This window comes from Myotis nattereri (genome assembly GCF_964212035.1).
Source record: "Myotis nattereri genome assembly, chromosome: 3".
Classification (NCBI taxonomy): domain Eukaryota; kingdom Metazoa; phylum Chordata; class Mammalia; order Chiroptera; family Vespertilionidae; genus Myotis; species Myotis nattereri.
Window position 1 is genome coordinate 156,916,993 of NC_138077.1, and position 23,279 is coordinate 156,940,271.

Genomic DNA, 23,279 nt, shown 5'->3' on the forward strand with positions numbered 1-23,279 from the left:
GAAACATAACAACACAATGAAACAAACACTAAAGTGAAAACCTCAGACCAATAACATTAGCAAATCAGCTAATCAATGAACTCTTTGTGGACCAGTAGTTTAATACTAATGAGATCCAGAGAGTTTAAAACATATGCCAGGAACACTTGCGACTGAGGGCAACTCGTTTTGCTAGTGCATTCTCAAAGATAAGAACTTCAGATCACATTCACTTTAGGAACTTAGGGCAACCACAAATCTGTTATTTCTAAGAAAACAAAATCCAAATCCAACTGTCTTAAGTAATAAAAGGGAATTTATGGGTCCAGCTATGACTGGAAAGACTAGATGGCTCAAATTTCAGGGGTGGCTTAATACAGCAATTTAATGAGAGCATCAAGCATTATTTTTATTGTATTTTTTTTTCCATCTGAACACTCTGGCATCTATGGGGTTGGTTTCAGTCTAAGGTCAGCTGTTCTCAAAATGAAAATTTGCCCGCTGTAAGCTCCGAGGACTCCATGTTCACAAAATGCCACCTAGTGTGAGAAAACCAATGTCTTTGTCCGAGAATTCTCAGCAAACTCTTGAGGTCCAATTGGATTGGTAGAATGAAATGAACAGATCATTTTAGCCAGAGGGACATCCTGTAATGGGACCTAGGCAATGATGGAGGGTCTCTTGAAGCTTGTAAGCTAAGTGAGAAGTAGTGCATAGTTTCCCAAACCAAAGTGAGGGAATCTTGTTGCCAGGATGAAGAAGATGCCAGGAAGTAAGAAATACAAATGTTCCCATAATGATGCAATACAAATAAATTGTCTTTGTATTTTCCGGGCTTTGAACTATCTGGTATACAGTAGATGCTTATGTCAATTGACAATAAATAAATGTTTACTGAATGACTAAACATTTCTGATTAAGAATATGAATAACAAAGAAGGCATAATAATTCTTACTTCTGTATATTTTGTAGAAAACCTTGTATTCTAAAAATCCATGTTGAAATCTGTGTATCTCATCTGTACCACTTCTAAGGAATTACCTTTCCCTGATTTTACCTTCAAAACTGTCAATAGAATAATTTGAAGGATAAAAGATAAAAATCTGTTTTGGAATAAAATTAAGATACTCTATTAGGGAAGAAAATATTCACATTCAGAGAAGTGTAGTAAAATTCAGGCAAATGTATTTCATTTCTTAAAAAAAAAAATGGAACAACTGTTCACTGCCCTTTCCTCTAAATCATAATTCAAACTTTACTTGCAAGTAAACTTTTCTCTTTTGAAAATTTCTCAGTTCATCAGGGAATCAGAGGGTATTTAGAAGTTATGGCTTTTCACATTGCTAGATAGCTTATATATGTTATTTCATTTAATTCTCCTAAAAGTCTCATGAGTAGTGTAGAATAGAGATCAACAATTCAGATATTGGAATCAGACTGCCTAGGATCAGATCCTGGCAACTTCATTTACTAGTTTTGTGACCTTGAGCAGGTTATTTAATCCTCATGGCTCAATTTCATCATCTGTAAAATGGGGAAGTAATGTTTATCTGTCAAGTTTTTTACCAGGAATTATTGAGTTAAAATATGAAAAGTATTAAAGAGCATGCCTGGAATGTGGTAAGCATTCAATAAACATGATCTCTTGTGGTAATGCTTCTTCTTTTCATATATGGGAAACTGAGGCTCTGGAAATCTCAGTTACCTGCCCGCCCACAGTCCTGAAATTGGAATGTCAGAGAGCTGGATTTAAATGCAGCTGCATTTGACTTTGACTTCATAGCTTTCTGTACTATACCTTGAGAGCCTCCAACACTTGTTTTTCTACACACACACACACACACACACACACACACACACGACTTTATTAAATTGTCATCTGGGTGAAATCAGAACTTTGAGTATTCTTCATAAGTAGCACAGGATCCTCATACAGGGTTTGACACCCTGTGGGAGCTCAATATCTACTGCTAACGTGTTCATGAATATCCCGCAGGGAATCCTTGCTCCCAGTTGGCACTGGAAGAGACACCAGTGTTAGAAGGTCTCCTTGAAAATGCACACCTTTGCCTGGAAGAATGGGGCTCATTGGCTCTCCTTGTTAGCTTTCTCTCCTAAATATCATGCTCCACAGAAGTTTATCAGATCAACTGTTGAAGTCAGGCAAATTGGAAAGGCATAGAAAGTCATATTAACAAGGTTTTAAAAACAAGACAAATCGATTGGTTCACATGTAATTGAAAGGACAGGAAGACTGACATTTCAGGAGTGGCTTACTGCAGCAATTTAACAATAGCGTCAAGATTGTTTATGTTGTAATGTTTCCCATCTGAACACTTAACAGGGCAAGACAAGAAAAGATATGGCAATATATGTGAACAGGGAGGGCAATAGTCACCAGTTCCGGGTAAAGATGGTGCAGAGATAAGGGACACTTTACACATGAGGCACCAACTCTTATGCTGAGAGACCTCAAGCTTCTTCCTGTGAGGATGGTTACCCTCTATTTGCATGTTCAGAATAGTTGTAAATAAAGTCAGAAAGAAAAAAGGTCTGTTTCATAATGCAGTGGCTGGAATAAAACACCAACAATGTCAACAGTGATGAGGTGGAATTTTAGCTACTTTTATTTTTTCTCTCTTGTCCATATTATTCTTTGTAATGTAAGTAATTGTTTATAGTCAAACAAATTTTTGTTTAAGAAACATGGTTCCATTGAACTTTTAACCCAATTTGAATTGGCTAGAATACTTTTGAAAAATTTCAACTTAGGAATTTATGTTTATCTTGGTCTATGTTGAATTAATGATGGTTTCTGAGGCATGACATTGGCAGAAAACTCGTGAAAAAGGATGGTATACAATAAGTAGAAACAATTCTCAAGGACTGTAAGATGAATATTCAATTGGGAAGATAGAACACACACACACACACACACACACACACACTCACACACACACATATGTACCAAAGACATCACAAACATAAAAAAACAAAAATTCAATAAACTTAAATATTCAGATATTTGCAAAGATATGAATTATATCATTATATTGTACCTATTATATAGAAAGATTTCCGGGGCAATTGAGTCATCTGACAAATAAAATGTAGCATATTAAAAATCCTATCTAATAAAAGAGTAATACGTAAATTGACCATCACTCCAACACACAAGATGGCCGCCCCCATGTGGACACAAGATAGCCATCAGGGGAGGGCAGTTGGGGGGAACCAGGCCTGCAGGGGAGGGCAGTTGGGGGGGACCCAGGCCTTCAGGGGAGGGCAGTTGGGGAGGACCAGGCCAGCAGAGAGGGCAGTTAAGGGCAATCAGGTTGGCAGGGGAGTGGTTAGGGGCAATCAGGCAGGCAGGCAGGTGAGAGGTTGGGAGCCAGCAGTCCTGGATTGTGAGAAGAATATCCAACTGCCCGTTTAGTGGGATAGGGCCTAAATGGGCAGTCGGACATCCTTCGAGGGGTCCTAGATTGGAAAGGGTGCAGGTTGGGCTGCATACCCCCTCCCCCCTGCATGAATTTCATGCACCGAGCCTCTAGTATTATTAGAATTTCAGTCTTAAAAGGATCCTTTTTTTTATCAGAAGAAAATACTATTCTGTGAGTGTGTGTGTGTGTGTGTGTGTGTGTACACTTACAGGTAATTTATGCATTATCCAAAGTATATTTAACAACAAGACTGAGAGCTAACTACTATTTTAGAGAGAATAGTTGATCTCTAGGTCCATGCGTTTTTCTCTCCAATATTTAGAAGGAAGTTTAAAGACAAAGACATGCCAAAAAAATGCTCCTTGTCTCTGTGCAACCGTCAGAGGAATCCTGAAATTTAGTAAGATCTAGAACATTTTGCAATAAATGATCCAAAAGGAGAAAACCAGATTCATCTGATCTTTCACTATATTAAGCATGATCAAGTTAGGCTGCATAACTAGCCAGGAATAGCTAGCAAGAAAGATAGATAGGCAACAGGGTAAAAAGACAGAAAAGCATAAAGAAAAAAAAAATGACCTTTTGTTTTCTGAAGTAGAGCTCCTGCCAAAAAGGAGACTGCTTTTGAGTAAAATCTAATTCAGAGCATTGAGCCCCATAAAAACCCTTGGTCAGCATTTTAGTACTTTATATAGTTTGTCTATAAACCAAAGAAAGAAGAGAGCATTTTAATACTTTCCAACTCTTCCAATATGTAAGCATCATTTTTATTTATTTCTATTTTGGAAATAACATACTGAAGAAAAAAATGATTTTAAGAAAACCTAAAGCAGAACATAACTTGGTTTAAACCTAATTTCCTTTGTCTTCTGCATTCAGTGATATACAGTGATTCTATTTTTAATCCTTAAGAACTTTGGTCCATGGCGCATTACTCTTGGAATTCTCGTGCTCTAGTTTTTCTTCAGTTTGTATAAATCTTTCTCTAATTCATCTGAAAACAATGAACTATATTGATATTTATAAATGTTAGGCTCAGCCAGAAAATAAAACAACAGCAGAGGCTATGAAAGTTCAGCGATACAGGGATAGCTATGGGTCCCAGGCTTTCTTATGGTCATTAGCATAAACTCTCAGGATCCACTCTGGTTCTTTCATTGCTGGAGATCTCAGGAAATGAGAGTCTTAAAGGACACACACAAAAGAAATAGTCCCCAGTCTGTATCAAACCCAGCTCAGTTCTGACTCTGAGGAAATTTTGAAAGACACAGCTATAGATCTTATTTTGAGCAAAGTTTCACTTTCCATTTTACTTCTTTGAGTTGGATCAGAACCAGGAGGAAACTTGAAATGAAATCCCTAGAACCTGGGCCACTTAAGTTGCCCAAATTATGAGTATTTTCTGCTACCGAGTAACGTGGAAGAATTCAGGTCTGAACTAGGGCCTGACAAGCTATAAATTGGTCTGGGCTTTAGAGATATGGATGCCGTTTTGTCTTGTGTGGGTTAAAGTATCCAGAAACTCTAGTCTCTACTATCCTGAACCTGGGTCGCCATCATCATGTATCAAGTGTTCCTACAATGATGTGGAGGCCATTATACTCTGAAATGAGAATGATATTCATGGCCTCTTTTTTATGGCCTGGTTAAAAATAAGAAACAAACAACAAATAAGATAGGCAGCTATGCTTACTGTGAACTAGAATCCCAAATCAACATTCAGAGCTTGCAACTCTCCTCTCTCTGTATTCAGTTCTCAACTCTGTTTCTCCTCTGCATTGCTGTAGCTTTATTTATTTAATTAGTTATTTACAGCTACTTCATCTTTAGATTTTTCTTATTTGAGACAAATTGCATTTAAATCACTCAGCTACTCATTAAATATATTTTAAGAAAAAGAAAGTCCAAGCAGGCACATCTGAGGCAGTGACAGCAAAACAACCTAATCATTTATTTAAATGAATTAATCTAAACGTTTTAAGCACCAAAATTTCAATAAGTTATAAACCTCAGGAGTTAGCCTGTGTTTATCAGAATTTTAAAAGCCTTTTCCCTTCTACAGAGGGCCCTGAAACGTCCCCACAATTCCCCTATTTATAATTGGGAATGCTGATCAACATAAGTTCAGTTTTCCATTACAGGGTAATGCAGTGATAAGATAAAGCTTCAGTTTCAAGGTTGAAATAATACAGCTAAATGCACTCTGTGTTTTCACCTTGAATATTTGGTTTTTAACTGCCGTAGTTATGTTTCAAATAATTAAGATGCCGAAATTCTCTTTGAAGTCCTGAGAATCTAATCACTTATACAAAAAAAAAAAAAAAAAAAAAAAAAAAGGTTTTTTCCCCTTAAGTTAACTACTGGCAATTACATGTGTTTTTGAGAAACCTACATTCCAGCGTTCTGCCACACCTCCTGACTAAAGAATATGATAAACTTTGCTTTTAGTGTCATCCACAATTCTGTAAAAGAAAACTAATTCACTTGTAACTTCATCTAGATTTTTGCCTCTTTCACCAAAACGGTATAGAGTAAAATGATTTTATTAAATTTTCCAGAGATGGGCAAAACTTTTTAAACACCATCTTTATTTTATTTGTCAGAAAACAATCAGGATTTGTTGCCATCCCATTTAGAACTAGTTAATTCTCCATATATACTTTCAAATCCTCAACAGAGGGACTGCAAAGCAAAAGTCCATGAGTAATCTTTCATTTAACATTCTGCAATGCCTAATTGATATTTTTATTCAACCATATGAGGTTTATTTTATCTATTTTTTGCAGGAAGTTGCATTTTAGTCTCTTAACATTTATACAATGGAAGCATTTTCACCTGTGACCAATAGATAGTACCAATTAACAACAGAGGAGAGAATGATTAAACAGCTGTTTTACAGTTGACACCTGAGGTGACTTAAGAACAAGGTGACAGAAAATTTTATAATGTATGTGACCATTTCCCTCACACATTCCAGAAGTAACTGAGGGACAGTCTGAAGTAGACCTTGAGGATCATCTGACATCATGCACAAGGGAATTGCCCAAGTCCACATGTCGTGAAATATAATTTTATATCAAAACAGGTGTTACTCTTGTAAGCCATGTATACAGTGTATTTATGGTCATGCTGTGACATTTTATCTTTGGCCGTGGCTTAACACTAGAGAGTTTGGAAAAGCTTTTCCTACTACCATTCAAAAACATGTTCTTGTGCATGGGAGGTCTGTAGTTGAGAGCTAAAGCAACTACATGGGAGGAGATCCTCACATGTGGTGTTGGGGAGGAAAAATAATTTTGCCTATACCCTTCTAGGTTCTTGGCTGAGACATCCTGTAACAAAAAAGGCAGACAAACAGAAGAGAATAAACTGGTGTTTACTAGCATTTATACCTCCTGTATACATGGAAGATGTTCAGGAAAACAGAGTACCTCTCTGAACTAGCCCAAGCCATCACCTGAAATACCATCGCCAGCTACAGACAAAACAAGCTGGTGGGGGTGGAAGAGAGCGATTATGGGCGGGAAAGTCCCAGTAAAGGAAGGTGAGATTGTTATGCCGATTTAGGTCTTGCTTTCTCCACTGATAAATTTAGAGATTTAGTCATTTTCCTTGATAGAGAGTCACACACACAAATCAGACAAATGGATATTACCCTTATACATGTAAATGTCCAGTTTTAAAAAGTGTAATATCTACTCTGTTTTTAGAGCCTCTTTATATCTGCTGCTTCTTAAAAATAATAAGCCTAAAATAGCTATATTTAAGTGACAAATTCTGCTCCCCTTCTGTGGGCATATTTAATATGCTATTACAATGAGTACATCTCAAAATACTATCAATAATTTCTTGACCTGAAAAACACTGACTTCAGAAATGAAGTAGTGTGTTTTTAATGGTATCCATTTAAAATAGCCCTTTGATATGTTATTACAGTGACAAGCCAAAAAGAAGAAGAAGAAGTCAAGTCAAATTGAAAGAAGTTATGTCATAGAAATAAGATTTAGGATTCCAAGCACCTGGAAATTATAAAATTTTCTAAAATTACAATATTTTTATAGGTTAGATATGATTTTCTATACTCTAAAGTAGCAGACAAAAGAAACATTAGCTTGCAATGAAAATCCCATCTACTGTTGTAATGAAAGCATCTGCTGTTACCATAAGAGATGAATGTCTAATGTATTTATTGAATGCAAATATGAATGGCTGAATTATAGACCTTACTCGTATTTCTATTAACATTATCTACACTATTCTATCAAGGACATTCTATTATTCTCGCATGGAAAATCAGAACAATGTTGCCTTAAAACTGTAAGTGGCTAAGCCTTTGTGGAATGACTACCTGTATATTATGTTTATTCAATGGAACCCCACAGACTGCTGTGAAAGCTTTCCTAGCTTCTACATAAAGAATGTTGAAGAATTAAATTTGAGGAATATTTTTTATTCCTTCTGTAACAATGACCCAGGTGAAAGTGATCCCCCAGATTCACCAGCCCTAGAACCCACTACATTTGACCTGTCATTGATCTTCATTCTTACATGCATTCTCTGCATGTTCTCAAAGACAAAAGATTCAGTGAGTTACCAGGGCAGAAAGCAAAAGAGATAATAACTGGCTGCTAGAACACTGTCTTGGAGACTTTAAATAAATATCATCCTCCAAAAACAAAAGTGGAGCAAGTATAACAAAGGGAAGAAATAAAGAAGGTAAGGTTGGGAGTTTCACTTTCAAAATATGAATATTTCTGATACCCTAACAAAACTGAATCCACATTTTATCAGAAGAATCTCAAGAATAACACGAAGGGGGAAAAAATCTATATTTTCAACATTGATCTGTGCAAATATTTGAAAATAATATTCCAAAATTTACTGGAACTATTAATTACTCACCGTAATATTGAACATGGACTCCTTATTTTGGACTTGCTGGCAGGAAAGAAGAGCTGGCTACTTTGGATATGATTCTGCTTTGGATAATGATCTTCATGAGAAATCCAAGTAGAAGTGGAAGTGTACAATTTGCTTCTGCCAGTATTGCCATGAACAGCTTTGTTTTGACACTGGGAGGTTGAACAACAATCCTCAGATTGTTTTTCTGCATAATTAGAAATATCTGCCAAAACTCTGATCACCATTGCCATTAAGTTGTTGAGAGAAGCTGATTGGCAAAATGTCACCTGATTGAGCAAGAAAAAATTCACCCAAAGTAAAGGTAAAAAAAAAAAAAAAGCGTAATAATTTAGCCTTTACACTTTGTACTGATTTCCTCCAAGCTCAGGGCATATTCTAGGGACATGTCATAAACACATACCTCCCAGTATGGCTCCAGTCAAGTACCAACAGGGGAAAATCTTCTTTCCTTCATGTATTATGTTGAAATTCTAGTATTTCTGACAGCTCACCTAATAACTTAGATCATAGGCGCCACAGAAATAATTAGATAGATGGAAAAATACACTGAGTTATGGGTTCACCAAGTTGCATGTCTGTTATTGTTGAGGATCCATTAACAACCAGTTTTCTACTTAAGCTTTTTCATTGTGCTAAAAGCCTTCATATTTTTTTTTTTTTGTGAATGGCTATCATCTTCCAGGCCCAAGACATTTACTATTTAAACTAGAAGACAGTAAAACATTTCTGAACAAAAGAAACTGTGGAGGCTCCAATGTAATGGATCCCTATTTATTTTTAAAGTAATCAATAGTTGTTTGCAAGTGATTGCACAGTATAATCTGTAAGTAACGTAAGACTGTAAATACACATCTGAATTATGAGATTGTCTAATTTGTTCAAATTATGGGACAATTTACAGACATAATCCTGAGACATCTAGTTTTGGTAAATTATCATTGTGACTATTGCAAGACTGGTTTTGTACAATACATTCCTTGTGAATTTTAAAGGAAGAAAGAGCTTCCTTAAACTACTGAACCACTATACTGATTGAAGTTAAATACTGCATTTCTATAGAAATCAATGAAGTAATCACACAAGCATGGTTCATTTTCCATTCAGCAGTCTTGAAAATGCTTGAATATCATAATTGGTCTGCAGCTTAGCACATTTTGGTCTTCAGATCCAAGGGGGATAAAGTAGCCCTCTCATTTCACCATGGACAAGTGAATAATAAAATATTTAAACCATAAAGTGTTGTTGTTAAAAAAAAACAAAAAAAAAAAACTCCTCTTGAAATGGTTGCAGGGGGCTAAAGTCTCTTGTTCCTACTCCTTCTAAAATGAGTGGTACTGAGCATTGCAAGCATGCTAATTATTTCTGAGAAAACAATGCATTTAAAATTAAAAACCTGTATCTCAGAAAAAAGAAGAAATGTATGTTATCAGTAAAAAGAATTTAATAATCATAACTAATGGCTTCAGATGACATTATAGGTCAAGACATTGTGCTACACACTTAACCCAGTATGTGCTCTGAAAACAATAGTTATGAAGAAAGCATTATTCTCATCTCTGTTTTGAAATGAGGGAACTGTGACCTAAGCCATCTATCCAAGTGTACAGTCAGGTCTGTCTGGATTCTATAGACTTGAATTTAGCATGCAATACCTACTCTAAACAGGCCAAATAAAATGACCAGTTTGGAAAGTGTTTTGTTTGTATGAGGGCATTGCTTTCTGCATTGTTGCTTCCGGGCAAAGTATGGGCAGAAAGTGTGATGGGCAAAGCAGAAAACATTGATTTTTGACAGAACCAGGTCTGATGTGTGCCTTGAATTATAGTACAGTGGGGCCTTGACTTACGAATTTAATTCGTTCCGTGATGGAGCTCGTAACTCAAATTACTCGTATGGCAAATCAATTGTGAACGAGTGAGGCACGTGATGCTGGGCTGATGTTGTGGCGTTCACTGTGACATTCGCTGTGCCAACTAGTGGTGGGGTATCTGAAGCTGGCTCGTAACCCGAATTTTAGCTCACAACTCAAAGCAAAAAATCGGCTGAGAGACGGCTCGTATCTCGAAAAACTCGTTAGTCGGGACACTCCTAAGTCAAGGCCCCGCTGTACCTTTGCTAAATATAAACAAATCTTCCAACCTGCTTTCCTTTTGGCAAAGTCAAGATAATATTTATTTTCTATGTATGTTACAAGAATATTGAGAATATTTCTTACACTTAAAGAACATATTCACTTAATTCAAAGCTTTGACAATTTTGAAACAGTTGTTTCTCAAATGGGGTACCCAGTGCTTCTCCCTGGACAGTTTTGCAATGATGACACCAGGTTGCCTAAGGTCATGAGGAGTGGCCATGCTCCATGCATGTGTGGAGAGAGAGAGAGAGAGAGAGAGAGAGAGAGAGAGAGAGAGAGAGAGCAATGTAACACTTCTTATAGAATGCAAGTGAATCCCATGACTCCAGTAGCTCAAAGCAATGCTCAAATCACAGTTGCAAAAGATGGAGTATTTGGGAGTTCCACTACACCAGAAACAACATCAATTCCACTTGCTGTCTCTACATTTAGGGAGAGTAATACTTTACTTAGGCTACTTAGGAACTTTCTGTTCACAGCCAAAATTCAGTGAGGACATTTTTCACAGCTTGTGAAGACTGCCACAGGCAACTAAATTGCCCTTTTTTGGTATAACAATTGCATGTAGTTACAAACACAAGAAGTGTCTGCTCTAATATACTTTCCGTCAACTCCTATTATCTCTACAAATCAACTCTTTCCTGACTTGCCCAGCTCCTATAGTGCCATTTCCACCTCCATTCACCAAGGCTCAGTAAACTAATTCATTTCTCAACAAATATTTATTGAATGCCATTGTTGTTGCTTTCCACTCGCTTGCCCCACAGATCCAATCAATTTCCAGGTCAGCCACCTCAAAAATGTTTTGGGAATGAAATTAGATATAAATAAATTGCAAAACAAACAGACACCATCAAGTCACTAAGTTTTATTGAATCACCCTCTCCAACTATTCTGAGACCCTGTTTCAAGTTCTGTGTACTGCATAAAAATAAGAGTCATGAAAAAATTATAACAGGTCTCAAATCCTTCCTTACAGTTCTCAATAAACTTCTCACTAAATTCTTCCTCTCACCCCATTAACCACATACCTTTGTTGACCTCTTCCCAAGTCCATGAAGTCTAGCCAAAAGAGCATGTGATTTGTCATTAAGACATCACTGTTTTTAGGAAGCTTTCTTCAATTTCTCTAAGTGAGGCAATTCTTCCTTCTTCTGAGTGTCATAGCTCTACTTATCTTATGACAGCTTTGCTTTTCTACTTGTAATGAATTATGCAATTGTCTTACTATCCTATGTAATAAAAGGGTAATATTCAAATTGATCAAACAGTGGAACAACCAGTCAGTGGGGGGTGGGGTTAGTGAACGGGCGGTGCCAGGCCAGCCAAGGCAGATGCCAGCAGGCAGAGGGAAGGGATAACGATGGGGGTAGGGGCAAATAGCACTATTAAAATATTTCTTCTAATTAATTCACTTGTAATGTGCATGAATTTGTGCACCAGGCCACTAGTTGATTTATAAGATTCTTAAGGGCAATTTTTCTAGAGAATCCCAGATTATAGTCCACACAGCATAGTAGAAATGTAATGAATATTTAATTAAATTAATCCTTACACTTAACAAATTTCTATTAAAACTAAAAAGAAAGTAAATTCCCACTACTATGTAAATGACTTACAAATGACAATCCTCCCAGAGGTGCTTATATGTTAAAGAAAAGATGCAGTGGACATTAGTTATTTGGCTTCAAAGAATGTGTTTCCACTCTGGTGGTGATGACATCTAAGTGTTCTTGGGAGAATCCCAGTACTCTGTTATTATTCCTTTTGAGTGGAGCTCATTTCCTCTACTTCAGTTCCAGGGGCAGGACATAGCCTTAGACTCTACAAACCTGGTTAAATGGGACTGTGCTATCCATTTGTCCTTTTTGACTAGGTTAGAGTTGGGCCACATTATAGCCAACAGAAGTTACTGAGGCTTTTTCTGGGGTTGCTAAAGAGGCAGGTGGTCCTTCCCATGTGACTAAAATCTGGGAAGAGGAGAAGCTGGGCTGCTACAACCATTTTCCTCGTACTCGAGAATTTAGCCAAGAAAATAAATGGAAAAGCAGAGAGTTGTACTGAGTTATGTTGATTTCTCTGAGCTCCTGCATCTACCCTATCTAAAGTCACACGTATGCCAGTCAGTTATGTCAGCCAAGAAACTCTCTTTACAGCTCAGTGTAATGAATTAATTGATTAATAAGCTTAATCCAATAATTGGTTAACATTCACTGCAGGAAATAGAAACCACACAATATTTTAAGTAGAAAGAAAGTTTAAAATAGTAAATGCTTATAAAATGATTGAGAAGCCCAGAGAATTGGGCCTCTCGAATAGACTTCCAGAACACTGCAGAATTGTTCTACCAGAGAATCTGTAACCATTACTACAGCCAGAGTGCGGAGTGAGGTGAACTGCTAGTTTAAGACCACAGTTGTGGAACCTGAATTGGTAATCTTCTTTTTATTTCACAAATACTGGAGCCTGCACACTGAAATATGGTACCTGGCTGCTTACCTTGTCAAAACTGCCATGCAACACTTCAGGGCCAAAAGTGACACAGCGGAATGCTAATGCAGAAATACTTCACTTTTTCATGACCTTGCTGACCAGCAAAATAATAGACAGTAACAGCACATGGCTTCTGCATCTTTTCTATCATTTTATTGTCTTTTTAGTGAGGATAATTGGAAAAACATCTTTTTTTATACAAAAGCCAAGGTTCAAGGCAGTCTGGGAAATGTAGTTTTAGCTTTTCAACCATGACCAAAGAGAAAGGTGCACTAGGAAGAGGTTGGGATAAAGGATGAGTGCCAATTTATCCCTAAGAGTTTGAAGAGAGTTTCATTTACTTGGAATGAAAACATGTTTGCTTACTATGGAAAGATCTGGCCTCTAAATGGTGAAATTCCAAGCAGTATAAACCAGTGCAAACACTATTGCAAAATAAAAAATAAAAGAAAATCAAGCAGTATTTGTCATTAATTTCCTAACGTACAATATTGAGCACATCATAAGCCTTTGGATAAATATTGTTGAAATTTTCAATGAATGAGGGCACTCTTGTTTCTTTTAATGGCATTTTCTTTTCTTCCAATTATAAATTTACAATTTTTTTCAGTTTTGAACATTTTTTTTAAATCTTTATTGTTGAGATTATTACAGATGTCCCTTACCGCCCCCCCATTGCCTCCCTCCACCCAGTTTCCACCCCACCCCAGGCCTTTGCCACCCTATTTTCTGTGTCCATAGGTAACCCATACAGGTATATGCATATAAGATCTTTGTTTAATATCTTCCCACCCCCCTTCTCTCTGAGAATCATCAGTCTATTCAATTTCAATGCCTCTGATCCTATTTTATTCACCAGTTTATTCTGTTCATTAGATTTCTTATTAGTTTATTTTGATTTTTAGATTCAATTATTGATAGGTATGTATTTGTTGCCATTTTGTTGTTCATATTATTGATCCTTTTCTTTGTCTTCCTCTTCTTAAAGAATACCTTTCAAAATTTCACATAATACTGGTTTGGTGGTGATAAACTCCTTTAGCTTTTTCTTGTCTGTGAACCTCTTTATCTGACCTTCAATTCTCAATGATAGCTTTGCTGGGTAGAGTAATCTTGGTTGTAGGCCCTTGCTATAAATCATTTTGAATATGTCTTGCCACTCCCTTCTGGCCTTGAATAGTTTCTGTTGAGAAATCAGCTGACAGTCGTATGGGCACTCCCCTATAAGTAACTGACTGCTTTTCTCTTGCTACTTTTAAGATTCACTGTCTTTAGTCCTTGGCATTTTAATTATGATGAGTCTTGGTGTGGTCCTCTTTGGATTCTTCTTGTTTGGGACTCTCTGTGCTTCCTGGACTTGTAAGTCTATTTCTTTCACCAGGTAGGGGAAGTTTTCTGTCTTTATGACTTCAAATAGGTTTTCAATATCTTGCTCTCTCTCTTCTTCTGGCACCCCCATAATGCCAAAGTTGGTACGCTTGAAGGTGTTCCAGGGGCTCCTTGCACTATCTTAATATTTTTGGATTATTTCCTTTTGCTCTCATGGTTGGGTGTTTTTTGCTTCCTCATATTTCAAGTCATTGATTTGGTTCCCAGGATCCTCTAGTATACTGTTGAATCCCTGTATATTATTCTTTATTTTAATCAGTGTATGCTTAATTTCTGACTGGTCCTTTTTTATGTTTGACATTCTCACTAAGTCCCTTGGAGGTTTTTAGAAAATTCTTGAATAACCTTATAACTGTGGTTTTGAATTCTATATCCAGTAGTTTGCTTTCTTCCATTTCTTTCATTTGTGACATGTTTCTTCGTCTTCACATTTTTGCTACTTCCCTGTGTTTGTTTTTATGTATTGGGTAGAGCTGCTATATCTCCTTCAGTTGGTAGAGTGACTTTGTGTCCTATAGAGAGGGCCCAGTGACTCAGTCTCCCCAATCACCTGAGCTGGGAACTCTAAGTGCACCTATTTGTGGGTTGTAAGCACAGTCTTGTTGTAGTTGAGACTTGATTGCTGTTGGTGTCACTGGGAGGAATTGATCTCCAGGCCAGTTTGCTGTGAGGACCAGCTGCAGCTACAATCAGAGAGCTGCTGTGCAGAAGACACCCTTATGGAGCAGGACTTGGTGCTCACTGAGTCTGCCCCTTGAGTGTATTGCTTATGGATGTGTAGAGCTGTAGTCTGCTATGGTCTGACACTGACCACTAGGTACACTGACTCTTGCATCTCCAGGGAGGTGCAAAGTCAGCCACTGCCTGGGGCTACCCAGCAGGAGCTACAGAGAAATCTGCAGATTCCTTCTCTTTGTATGGGGTTTAGAAGTGCCCAGATGAGGCCCAGCTATGAAGCAAAGCAGGCTAGTGCTAGTGCCAGGTGTTGGGCTTTTTCCCCCCTTCATTTATTGAAAAAGATATTAAAATGTATCCTTATCCCCCCAATGACCCCCATCCACCCTCACCCCCTGTTGACCACATCCATCACTTATGCTTATATGTTTGGGGCTCCCTGACCCAGCTGCAGGTTGTTTGAGATTTTCAAGAACTGGCAATTCATATGCAAAAGCCATTGCAGGCAACTTGGGTGGGGTTATAATTTGGATGAGGTGGGATTTTAGGGAATCACCAGGATGGAGCAAACAAAAATGGCTGCCAGTCAGCCCTGAGACCAGGGAAGTCCCAGAAGAGGAACAATGATCTCTGTGAGTACCTCTATCTGGGAGAAAACTGTCCCTAAGTTCCTGTCCCTAATTTCCTGCCTCAATGCCAGACAAATGTGTCCCCAGAGCATCATCCTGGTGCTGGAGCTCAGAGGAAGCAGGGCCTTATAAGTTCAATTCATGGTGCCATCCTTTTAAGAGGAATAGCTGGATCTCTAGCAGCCTCGGTGTCACTGAGCTCCAATCCACACTGGTTTTTATGGCTCTGGGAGCCTGAGTTGGGGGTTTGGTGTGAACCTGGAATCCCTTGCTCCTCCAGGTGGCCTCCACAGAGATCTCCCTCCTGATTAAAAAGCAGCACATGTGGGTGCCAGACAGCCTGCACTGCGCCTCAGCACCTCCTACCAGTATCAGTGTGCTTTCTTCTTTATTTCTCTAGTTGTAGGACTTCCATTCAACCAGCTTTCTGGTGGTTCTGGATGATGGTTGTTCTGTATTTTAGTTGTAATTTTCATGTGGTTGTGGGAGGCAAGGAGTATAGGCATTTACCTACGGTACCATCTTCCAGTTATGAGCTTTCTTTCCCCCCAGAGTTCAGCTTTTTATTGAAGGTGTTACAAAAGAGCTTTAGTCAAAAAGAGCGAAGCCCATGTCATCGGATTCTTCTTTCTTTGCTTCCCCTTTCTCCTTTTCAGTTGAGGCAGCACTCGCTGTCTGGCCAGGTCCACCAGAACCTACACTGCCGATGAGGCTCCGATGTTGACATTGGCCAGAGCCTTCGCAAACAAGCCTGGCCAGAAAGGTTCAGCATTTACACCAGCTGCTTTAATGAGGGCATTGATCTTGTCCTCTGTCACTATCACCTCATGTTCGCAGGGTAAGGGCCGAGTAGATGCAGATGAGCTCCAAAGGGTGGCTATGGTATTGGCCAGTGCTAGGCAAGGGCTGCTAGTCCCCAGATAAGTGAGGGCCCAGTTATGAGCTTTTTTAAACCAGGTCTTCCAAGGCAGAAAAGGTAATGTGACAGTTAAACATTTAGTATAATTTTAAAGGTGTTGATTAGTCTATACCAGTGGCTGGCAAACCGTGGCTCGCGAGCCACATGCAGCTCTTTGGCCCCTTGAGTGTGGCTCTTCCACAAAATACTGACTTCTGTACATGGGCCACGAAGTTTCAATTGCACTGTACATACGCGCCCGCACGCGGTATTTTGTGGAAGAGCCACACTCAGGGGGCCAAAGAGCCGCATGTGGCTCGCCGCAGTTTGCCGACCACTGCATACCATTTATGTCATACCTTATCTTGTATCATTAGATCAAGAATGTACTATAATAAATACAAAAGTAAATGCAAGAATGTTTTTATTGAAATTTTAAAATATAAAAATAGATTCTGCCTACACTTTACAGATAGAAACACACACAGAGAGAAACTGTAAGTAAGAGAGAGAGTTTGTTCAAGAGATCTTATTCAATACAGAGACATCATCTGGTACAGGCATACATAAAGGGCAGAAATCATTAATTTATACTGGAGCAGAATAATATTACTATAAAGGCACCATTCTAATATCTTAGTTAATTTAATGAATTAATAAAGTTTTTGAAGGTATTCAGAAAATTGGATGGGATCTAAATATTAGTCTTGTGGCAATTGACATTTCAAAGAATTTAAGATAATACCTTGCAGAGATATCACCCAGTATATATTGGACTTCTACATGCCCTACATTCACAAATATTTCATCAGTTGCAACCTATTCTAGATTTAAGAAAGAAAAAATATGATTTGTATCTGAGTGTTCATGGGTATAAAACTTTTGAACAAACAGCCTGCATGTGTGAAAAATATTTTAGTTGAATGCAAAGAAATGAGTAAAATGTGCCCTTTATGGCTGGCTCTTGCTTTTTCAGGTAAAAGTTACTGAAATACAGAAACCATATATGAAAATGTAAACTACTGAATAAAGTTGATACCTTGTGATAATTCCTTAGTGAAATCTTAGAATCATAATTACACAGTGATGAGAAATTATTTTCCTTACTTTTTCTGAAAATATATTTTAATATGAATATAATATGTTTAACTTCTTATTCTCATGTTTTATAATATTATAATTTTATAAAATAAAAATGCAAACCACTTCTGTCACTTATAATCATGTTTGATTAGTGAATAGACACAATCTGATATGACACTTTAACCTGAAATTGTCTTTCACTATGTTAATGAGTAGAAAAAAATAGTTTATTTATTAGAGGCTTATTTTCAATGGAAAGTAGTAGAAGTGGATCCATGAAACATGCATAAATATAAAATTAACACAAGATAAATAGCATGTTAGAATCTCTCTCTCTCTCTCTCTCTCTCTCTCTCTCTCTCTCTCTCTCTCTTTGTTGAATTTTAGAGGAGGAAGGGAGAGGGAGAGAAACCTTCCTTGGCTGTCTCTTCTGCCTCTTGCATGCCTTCTATGGGGGAGGAGAGGAATCTAATCAGCAACCCTTCAGCCCACAGGATGACTGTGAGTATTCCAACCAAATGAGCTCACCGGCTGGGTCTATACTTCTTTCTCTCTAACATATTATTTGAGTACCACCACACTGATTTATATTGGTGGGGGAGACCAGGCTTTACTTTAGTGTCATAGTGAATTCAAAAGGTTTGCTTCATTTTAATTCAGAATCATAGTGAACATTTTGTGTGTCTGTGTGCAGATTCTTATATACACTCAAGGTTCCTTGAGATACATGGACCCAATTTACAGGCATGGGAACAATGATGGGTAATATATTTTAATTTAGGTCATAGTGCAAGCATAATTAAATTATAAAAGATCTTTGGGGTTTCAGGGGTCTGGTAAAGAGACTCATTTTCCCACATCTGAATTCTAAATGAATTGAAAAAAAAAGGATTAAAGGGGAAGGAGAATGGGAAACAAAAATAGCTTTATTACTGATACTGCTCTCACTGGCCAATGTAGTTTATAATTGATGACAAACTAGCTTCCTAATAATGAAACTCAAAATTGGTAGAATTTGGAGCAGCCAAGAGCTTCCACCATGAGGGCAAGATTTTCATGGTCAAGCTGAATATTTGACATGGCAATTAAGAACTTGTACTCTTTGTAGGTAGATCCACTCTTAAAAGAGCAGGAGAGAAATTTGGCCCCGCTGGAGCAGTGTTTATTCCAAACTCCTCTATGTAATTAAGAACTCATATGTGATAAGGAGTGAATGAAAAAGTTGAAAGACTAAGAATTTGCATAAGTTGACCTTGTTTCACATTGAAAAAACACACAAAACAAAACATCAGGATGAAGGGAAAAGTGTTGCCTCCTACAAAGTATACTGAAAGAATTTTCACTGAACATATAAATAATCACTTAATTTAAATTAGAGTACACATAGATGTATTTTGAGGGCTGAATCTTACTTAAAAGCAAATAAGTGAAAACTCAACTCATTAATTCATGTAGTCAATACATTGTTACTGAGTGATAACTATGTGTCAGGCACTGGTGACACAAAAGTTAAATTAATGTTTTCTGTCTTTGAGGTATTTATATTCCAGTAGGAAACTAATGGAGCATAATGTTATCAAAGTCAAAATATGTGTGATATGAAGTTGGGACTTCAGAGGGGTAATTGCTTAGTCTGAATTGCAAAGTCAGGGAAGTCCTCTCAGAGAAAACAGCATTTGAGTTGAGACATGAAAAATAAGTAGGTATTTGCTATTTGGATAAGTTAGCGGAAAGTGTTTTACACAGAAGAACCTGATGTTCAGAGACACAAATGCATGAGGAGGGAGAGTCATAAAAAGAGCAATGACTCAAAATTTACTTTGTGCTGGGCAGTTTGTTTAGTGTTTCATGTGATAATTTCATTTCTCTTCATAAGGACTCTAGGATTTAGCTAATATTTCTATGCCCATTTTACAGATGGGGAACATGAGACTTAAAGAGATTGATGTGACCAAGAGATTCAAGCCCAGGTAGCTTGTCTGCAGAGCTTGTGCTGTAGTTACTCTGCTATTTTGCCTCTGAAGTGGGGAGTGAAAAGAGCTGAACATATACATGCAGAGGGAGACTATGTCCTAAAATGACTTGTAGCTCATAATTGGGAATTTTTAGATTTTATTCCATGATCAATAGGAATATGCACAGTGAGACAAAAACAGGTTTACAGTAATTTATATGAAAAACAATACAATCTACACTAATAAAAGAGAAACATGCAAATTGGTGTCACTCCGCTATGCCCACCAGCCAATCGGATGAGTATGCAAATTAACCCAACAAAGATGGTGGTTAATTTGCATACATAGGCGCCCAGTGGCCTGGCCTGGGTCCCGGAAACATCATCGGCACCCAGGTCACTCCGAGGTAGGCCCCGTGTGGGCCTTGAGCAGCCTAGGAAGGGCCTGAGCCAGGAGGCTCCTGGGCAGGGCCAAGCCTGCAATCGGAGCCGAAGGGGGTCCCTGCTCAAGCCTAAAGCCTGGGCCAGAGGCTTTAGGCCTGGGCAGGGGTGGAGCCGGCAATCGGAAAAAGCTGGAGGTCCCCTGCCCAGGCTTAAAGTCTTGGTCAGAGGCTTTAGGCCTGGGCAGGGGCAGAGCCAGCGATCGGTGTGAACTACAGAGGAAACACCTTTTCTGACCTCTCTTTGGCTAAGCTCCCTGTATGCCACTGGTGATATTCTTAATAACTTGGGTATTAAGAATCTAAAAAGGTGATCTAGGGTTTTTCCACCACACTCCTGGAGAAAAAAACGAAGGCCTGCTGCTGGAGAGCTAAGAAATGTCACATCCTGCCCTAGCCGGTTTGGCTCAGTGGATAATGCCTCGGCCTTCTGGCCTCAGGGTCTGGGTTCAGTTCTGATCAAGGGCATGTACTTAGGTTGCAGGCTCCTCCCTGGCCGGGGCCCAGGTCAGGGTTCATGCAGGAGGCAACCAATCAAAGTGTTCCTATCACTTTGATGTTTTTCTCTGTCTTTCCCTTTCTCTTCCAGGATGTCGGAGAGCCCATTTCAGCCTGATCCTACAGGCCACTCCCCTTGGGAGGGCACCAGAAGCAGAGCTCATAGCCAGCATGAACCTCTCCTGATTGGGCTGATTAGGTGCGAGCCCACAGCAGACGCAGTGGGGCCGGGATGAGTGGGAGCAGCAGGTAGGAGCTGCAGGGAGTGTTGGATTATGGGATTTGGCCCAATCCCCACAGGCCAGCCAGAGGGACCCCACCCATGCACAGATTCGTGCACTGGTCCTCTAGTAGTAAATAAAACAGCAGAAATCCCAGCTTTCATGGAACTTACATTCTAATGGAACAAGGCAATGAAAACACATAAATATATAAAATGGGTAGGACCTAATAAATGAATTGGAGAAGATAAAGTTGATGAGGTGGATAGGAAAGATTGGAATATTATAATTTTTAATATCATCATTAGAGAAGACCTAATACAGAAGATGTCATTTGAGCAAAGTTCTGAAGATGAGTCATCCCCATGAGCCATGTGACAAGCATTCTTACAAGGTAAGAGCGAGTGTGAAAATTGTGTGGAAGATACAAAGAAGATGAGCTGTGATGATTGGCCTTAGGAACTTCATGAGACTAATACATGTTAATAATGAATTTAAGACAGAATGGGAGGCAGTAAAATGTAGTATGATGAAAGCAGGCTATAGTGCCCAGTTACCTTTGTTTGAATTACAGTTCTTTTTCTTACCCATTATTATTATTATTATTATTATTATTATTATTTTTTAAATTTGGACAAATCACTTAGCTTTTTGCTTTATCATTTACAAAATGTAAATAATGACAATACCAATCATAATGTTGTTATTATTAGCCAGAACATTGCCTGGCATATTATAAGTGCTCATGAAATGCTAGTTCTTTTGAAGATAATTGTCATCATATGTTATATTTGAAGAGTTCTTTATTATTTTCAAAGTGCTTTGTTCAGACATTTTCTTATGTGATTTTGAAATTGAGGCATTCAAGGTAGTTGGTATTAAGCCTATTTTACAAATGAGGAAATGGGGGGCAAGAGGGGTAAGTGACTTATTGAAGGTCATATTATTGCTGTGTATTAGGGCTGGAGCTAAAACCCAGTCCCTCTTCCTAGTTTCTAGGTTTTTTTTTTGTACTCCAGCTACATATTTACCAGGGGACTCTACTAGTCCCAAGAGCCATGCGCACGAGGAGAAATCCTTCCCCAGCAAGTGGACACTGTGAAGTAGACAGAGTAAAGGCAGATGGAAGGGGGGGAGCTATTCATTTTAAGCAAAGAGAAATATAATTAGTATTCAGAAAACCCTTGGGATTTTTTTTTATTTTGGGGAGGGGTTGCAAAAATTTTTAATGGGACAGCAGTGACCACTTTGATGCAGAATTATATTTAAAAGTGGAGGGAATGAGGCAGATTACCATAGGCAAGCTGAGGCCAGATGTTAGAGAAATTTAAATGTTAAACTAAGGCTCTTGAGCTTAATTTTTTGGCAACGAGAAAACCATTGATGATTTTTAAATACAGGAGTGATATGAAAAAATGTATAATTTTCAGGATGAAAATATGATATAATGAATAGGAGTTGGGAAAGAAATAGAGAAATGCAGATCAATTTCAGAGAATATTCTGATTAATCCACAGGAAAAATAAAATATTCAGAAAGCCCTTATTAGTGTAAATTAATCTAGCCAAAATTAAATTAGTTTCAGCACAGAAGCTTCCAATTTGTTAAAGCAAAGCTACAGTGTGTGTGGAAATATAGTTATTTCCAGGTGCCTCAGGTGGGACAGGCGAACACAATATACTCTCACTGAAACATTTGCTTGTGTGCTGCTCTCTGTGTTTCAGATGGTGACAGTGTGAGTGTGATATGTTGCACATGCTTCTTTGGAAACATATGAAGAAACATAAAATGCATGTGTCGTGCAATGCATAACTTAGAATAAGGCTCCTTTTTCTGCTTAGCAGCTGCAGTTAACACTTTTGGATTTTTAAATGCCCCCTGCATCTCTTCTGGGTTCAGTAGCAACAGCTCCAGGAAAGTACCTTAGCAGCTGAATGTTTAATTCCCAGGGTGCATCTAAGGAATAAAAGTTTCTTAATGGAAGGGGAGCAGAGCAGTCTATTGGGAAGCAAAGCATCGGCGAGGAGAGAACTAATAACCAACGATAACATAACCTGTGACATCCAAGATTTATCCCATTCCTCTCTTCCTCTTTCCTTCTCCCTTGTTTTCCTTTTATTGAAGATATTATCTTTTTGATTTTTGGTTTGTTTCTTTTTAATTTTTCTTTAAGCTTATTACTTTTTTTTTCTAGTTGATTAGTTAAAAACATACAAAAAAACAAAACAAAGGAATCACATATTTGTGGTCAAGTCAGTAGACTCACCAGCTTTCCTCATCATTTCTTGGTATGCATGTCACAGTGCCAAATAATTGAATGAGTCATTGTTTACAATGGTAACTAGAGAAAATAATGATTATTTGACTGAACTTATGAAAAAGCCTGTTAATTAACTTGAAGGGGAAAAAAAAATCTTTTACAGGCGTGCAGCCATTCCTTGTCAGGTTGGAATCTCATTAGCCCTCACGAGCTATATTAGGTCCCGTGTAGCCAAGGAAAACTCAGAGGCCTCCTTGAG

At 38.1% G+C, this 23,279-nt stretch overlaps 1 pseudogene across 1 annotated transcript in view; it reads right to left on the reverse strand.

The window, feature by feature from the left end:
* Positions 1-16,254: 16,254 nt before the first annotated feature.
* Positions 16,255-23,279, reverse strand: part of LOC308515519 (large ribosomal subunit protein P1-like) — a 120,266-nt pseudogene continuing 113,241 nt past the window's right edge. Inside the window, exon 3 of the transcript in view lies at positions 16,255-16,575. The product of the transcript in view is annotated as a large ribosomal subunit protein P1-like (transcript). The remainder of the gene's footprint in view (positions 16,576-23,279) is intronic.